The following is a 6,000-nucleotide window of genomic DNA, read 5'->3' as shown; positions in this document are numbered from 1 at the left end:
TCTCTAAACAAAACCTCCACAGCTCCTGTTTTTCCCTTGACTCACAGCTTTTGCCGTGCAAGGATTTTATAGGTTTGGCGTTTGATTTGGGAGGGTTTTTTTTGTATTAGGGTGGCTGAGTCACGGGTGAGTAGCACCAGCCTGGTCCACCCTGCCCTTCTTCCCACTGGAGGCTGGACTCCTTCCTGCTCCCATCCCAGGGATGGTTCAGCTGGGAGAAGATTCCCCTGTTGTCACAGCTGGGGCAGATGTCCTGGTAAATCCCTCCCAATACATACCCTCATTTTCATACTGCCTATGTACTTCCTCATTCCAATTAATTACAGACCAGGCTGATTAGAAGCCTCCAGTCGTTGTCGCTGGACGTTTTGCTGGTGTCTTGCGGCAGAGCTAGTTCTTGCATTCCTGAGGGAGATCCCGTGTTCCTTCCATTTCTGTTAATCTTCATGGAGTGGCTGCAGCTCGTGTCACGGATCTTAATGGAAGAGCAGAGCTGATGCCACTGAACTCACCCTGACAGGTTAACCTTGTTACAAGCATCCAGAAGACCTCATAAAACGGTGTTGCCTTTGGCTGGATCTTGTTCCTTTAGTTTGCTTACGAGGACATCATGCGTGGCAGTGACAGAGACCTCACCAAAGCGGTGATTTATCACAGCAGCGTCTCCCTCTCTATCTGTTTCTTGTCAGAGGAGAAATTAGACGGGGAGTTTTGGCCCGCGTGTCCAGAGGGCACACGATGCTGTTTGAGGGAGTTACACGCGTGTCAGAAGGGGCTCTAGAAGACATTTCTCTCCAAGCACGGTGCCTGTTCTCAGATGTTTTATCAGCCTTTGGTAAATGCAGAGCTGTCCGCACACCGAGCCCATGTTTTCCAGTGCAAACGGGTGCTTCTTGGTTCCTGAAGGCATCTGCCCTGGTTCTGGCTAGGGTAGAGTTAATTTTCATGCTCAGTCTATAAAGTGACGGTGCTCAGGGGCAGGTTTTTGGCTGCTTGGGAGCAAGCTGGGTATCAGGATCCACTGTGGGCTGTTGTTCTGTGAATCACGTGCTTTTTTCCTTCCCTCTCTGTTTTCTCTTCCTTTGTTGTTCTGTTAAACTGTTTTGATCCCAACCCACAAGTTTTGCCTTTCTTTTTATCCTGATTTCTCCTCCTTATCTCTCTGCAGCTGGGGGCAGGGAGGGGGCGAGTGAGCGAGCGACCATGTGGTGTTTAGCTGCCGAGTGGGGCTAAACCACCACAGCAGCAAAACATTCCTTCCCTTGGGTAGGCAAAATTAAAACTTTTGGGACACAAATAAGAGACATGCGGTCCTCTTACTAGAGGATACCCAGTCGCACAAGTCCTCATCACCAAAAGGTGCTGTAGGTAGCTACCCAAAATGAGATCCTAAGTATAGCGCATCATTATCATGTTTTTTTTGTGTACTGTTCGTTCCCTCAAAAGCCATTCCTGGAGCCTGAACCTGAGGCTTAAACAGCTCCTAATTATGCCGAAGCTCTAGCTGATGAGTGAGTTACGCTTATCTGTGCATTGATGACTTGCAGGTGTTGCGTACACGGCTCAAGGTGATGGAGCACGCAGAATGAGTGGGGTTTCTGTCTCCACTTGCAATCGTCCACTGAAGAGGTGTCCCCATCTGCACCCTGCACATCCATAACAGCCAACAGACACCCAATGGTCAAACTTACACTGGTTTTCAATGGTCTGTGCAAGAGCAGCATGGCTGTGCTGGAGCTTCATCTCTGCTGTAACTTCTGGCAGAAGACTGGTTCTTCTCAAGACTTCTCCTGCTGGCTATAGTCTCTCTGTCTCATCTTTTTTTTTCTGAGCTGAATGCTCAGGAAGAGCCAGTTGCCTCTTGGGCTGTGGGGCTGCTGTTATTTTAGTCACACTCAGGCTTATTTCTGGGTAAGAAACTGTGTGTGTGGCCTATCACAACAGGCCCTGCTGGAGACTTTCTCCCCATCTTCCCTGCAGCCCCCTTTAAGCACTGGAAGGCCGCTCTAAGGTCTCTCCGGCGCCTCCTCTTCTCCAGCCTGAGCAGCCCCAGCTCTCTCAGCCTGGCCTCACAGCAGAGCTGCTCCAGCCTTCTGATCATCTTTGTGGCCTCCTCTGGACCCCCTCCAACAGGTCCACGTCCTTCTGATGTTGGGGGCTCCAGAGCTGGATGCAGCACTGCAGAGGGGGAGAATCCCCTCGCTCGACCTGCTGGCCATGATGGTGGGGATGCAGCCCAGGATGCCATTGGTCTTCCGGGCTGTGAGCACGCATTGCCGGCTCATGTTGAGCTTCTCATCCACCAGCACCCCCAAGTCCTTCTCCTCAGGGCTGCTCTCCATCCATTCTCCACCCAGCCTGAGAAGAAATCCTCCTCTCTCTTCCTCACCCAGTCCTTGTCCCTCCACCCTCCCTATCCTACACTTCCACATCCTCACTTCCAACCTCACGTCCCCCCTCACTGGTGGGTTGTACCCAGAGGTGCCCTACATTCTCTGCTCTCCCAGATGCCATGTAGCGTATTGCCATCCTGGACAGACCCACCTCTCCTAGGATGAGCTGTGTCTGCTCTCAGGGACTCTAGATATGAATCTTTATTGCTTCAAGGAGACAGACAGATTCCTTGCTCCTCTCCGCTCAGGAGAGGGCACAGGAAAAGAGGTGCAGCCCACCATGACCCACCAGTGCCATTTGCTCCTTGAAGACCAAACCCACGGCCACAAGCCCTGGCAGACAGAAGTCTCCTCTAAGCTGGCATGGTGGTTTGAACCACGACGGCCAGAGTCTATGGCTGGTCAGAGCCGCCCACGGCGCAGCGGCACAGCAGAAGGCTGAAAGGGCCAAGTGCAACCACAAGATCTGGAGACGGACAAGGAACTTGGACCCATCTGCTAACATGAAGTCATCATCTGATTGCAAAGCTGGAGAGCTGGGAGAGCTTTTGAATGGCTGCTGCTGCTGCCGCAGTCATAAATTAGATCACTTTGAGAGAGCACTTTAGAGCTGGACCGAAAATTCAGTTGCTCTCCTGCCAATTTCATCCTGTAAGTGGAATTAACGCTTGCTTTAGCTGTGCTCTCCAGCCACGAGCAAGCGTCCCTCATGCACCGTCTCCAAGGGATTTTGCTCTCTGGGAACAGCATCTGAAACAGCAGAAAGCAGGCAGAGGAGAGACCTCACTGCGTGCACGGCATCAAGGGGAGCACGACGGGAACAGGAGCCCGTTTTGGCCTCAGACAACTTGGACCTTGGACTGAAAAGCAAGGTTGGAGACCACCTGTGAGGCAAAGGCTGGGGTTTGTTTTTTTTTTTTTTTCCCCTGGGAGGTGGGTGAAGAGAAGCTGCCTGGGAAGGAGGTTCAGAAAGTTGAAGTCGGAAAGTTTGGAGATCAGGCATTGGGAGCAGCAGCCGTGCTCCATCAGAAGAGAAGTGAGTGAGTGTTCCCCACCTTGGTGGGATTTTTAAAGCCCAAGTTGACACTTAATAAAAAAAAAACAAACCACCAACCCTTGCTCTGTCTCCAGATGACACAAGATCTGGACGTGATTTGATTTGCTGGCTTGCAACGTGCGGGAGACTCGATGATGGGAAGAGGCCTCCAGCTTTGACGTCAATGAAGCAGAGCAGCAGGAGAACTCCGGGGACGCGGCACACACCAGGCTGTCCTTGCCACCCTCCCTCCTGTCATGTGCCATACATGTTGGGGCACTCGGGCTGGGTTCTGTGCCTGAAACGATGAAGGAGACAGAATCAGAGAAGGGGAACAAGGCAAAACAGCTGGGGTTTCCAGGCACGGGGACTGTTCTGCAAGGAGTGAGGAGACCGCTGGCTTAAGCTGGAGGACAAGAAGTAAATCTCTGTCCCGAGACTGCCAAAAAAAAAAACGCAGAAAGGGACACAGAGCTCCTGAAGTACAAAGCGTTGGGAGCCAGTGTAGATTTATAAGGCTGGGGGTGTGCAAGTGTAATGCCTGTCCCTCTGTCCAGGGGATGTCCAGTTCCCAGATGAACTGCAAAATGTATGGCAAATTGTTCCAAGAAGTAACGTTAATAGCTCTTGGTCTGTTTAAATCACCCTTTGATCCCACCCTACACATCAAGCTGAAGGGAGTGTGAGTAAAGGCTGGTGAGACAGCCTGTGGCTCCTTACAGCCAAGACAAGTTTAGGGGTCTCAGGAACTGGGGCGTTTTTTCCACTGCCCGATGAGAGACAGCAAGCAGCGCTGATGAGCAGGACAAGGTAAGACACTTCTGGTGGCTTTGGCCTCAGCCAGTCCGCTCCACTGAAGTGAAATGGGTTTGGGCAGCCCCGCTGGTACGAGCGGGACCCTGGTATCTCCAGGTCAGCGGCATCCAAGTGGGGCATTTCCCAAAGATGGTGCAGGCAGGACCCAGTCCTTTCTGCCGCGGGACGGGGTGTGCCATCTCCCACGTTAACCTACGGAGCCATCCCCCTCCAGACGCCAGTGCGACGTGGAGCCTGTTTCAGGCTTTTGCTGAAAACCTCTACCTAATTTATTGCCTAAATGTATTCATCAGCTCATTTGGTTTTGCTCGGAAACATCTTTCACATTTGATAGTTGAAGGATCCTGCGTATAAGGCACCTGCTTAACTTCAGGTAGTGCAAGAAGCACCAATACATTTGATAATTAAATGTTTGCTGCCACCTAATTGTCCCTTATTACACATATTCTTTGAGCCGAAAGCCTGTCTACTGGCACTCTCCCCAGAGTGCTAAGCTTCAAAGAGAGCTGGAGAAGAGTTTCTTTTCTTAAAGCACCGTATATATTTAAAATGGAGCCGTCTCCTACGCTGTCAGGAAACAGATAAAGAAACGGAGAGAAAAGCAGACCCAGTGGGCTAATTATAAACAGTGAAATATAGAAAAAAAAAGCAGATTACAGCAAGCTGATGAAATGACAGCAGCAATAACACTTACCTACAAACACCAGAGCACTCGGGTGAGCGTGGTCTCAGCTCTAACCATAATTTTCATCTGCAGATCTGAAAATCTGGCCTCTCCGGCTGGCAGGACGGTACGGATCTGTCTCCAGAGATCAGCTGCCGTCATCGGCTTGACTTCAGCCTAAAACCAGAGGAGATCTGGCCTCGTGAATGAGTTCCCAGCCACCTCTGCGCCTCGGGCTGGCTTTTCGCTGGATTTGAATGCCCGTCTCTGGGCTCTTCTCTGTTTTGAGCGCTGTCCTCCATAGGGCTGGATACAACCTGCCCGCCTTTGCTGCTGCTCGGCTCCGCATCCCACCGGCTCGCAGAAATTCCCAGGAGGAACGCGGAGGGCTGGATGAACTCTACGTGCTGGCAGCACTGCAGCCACCTGCTGGGTTTGCACTTCTCCATCACACGTACTGAGCAAACGGTGGCGTTTGCACAGGCTTTCGGCGAGGGAAGCAGTGTTTTCTCAGCTATAAATACAAATACGTTCAAGGCAGTTCAGATTTTTTTTAAAGCATGAGCAGTCTGTGTGTGCAAGCAACTCTATTTTCAGCACCAGCAGCTAAGAAAGGTTTTGTGGTACTTTTAGTTGAACTTTTGGATTGTTATATTATCTCCTTAGTTTTTATCCTGTTTTGAGGAAGATGAGGTTTATGCACAAATATGGGGCGTGTGATTGGGGAAGCTCATCTGGGCAGGTAACGGAGGGCAAATTAAGCCCTGGGGTCAATGGAGTGTCTGTAGTTCCTGAAACTCCACAGAAAGGACGCGAGAGGTTCAGAATCCTGGACGTGTTGCTCCGAGGAATGGGATACATCTGCTTGAATTTCAGCATCCAAACTTTTGGCGATCAGCACCTGAGCAGCACAGGGCGCTGGAGAGCAAGGGGCACCTCCAGCTCATGCTGGGACTGGTGTCTGCTGCTCTGAGTCATTCCTGTTTCTTGCCACCGGCTATGAAGGAACCAAAAAACTGATGAGCTCATTGGAGACATCGACTTTGCAGTTGTCTAAATTTGGGTAGATGACTCTCAGCAGTGGGCTTGAC

Source organism: Chlamydotis macqueenii, chromosome 28, assembly GCF_036417535.1.
Source record: "Chlamydotis macqueenii isolate bChlMac1 chromosome 28, bChlMac1.mat, whole genome shotgun sequence".
In the NCBI taxonomy this organism is placed as follows: domain Eukaryota; kingdom Metazoa; phylum Chordata; class Aves; order Otidiformes; family Otididae; genus Chlamydotis; species Chlamydotis macqueenii.
Note: the sequence above shows the minus strand (reverse complement) of the source record.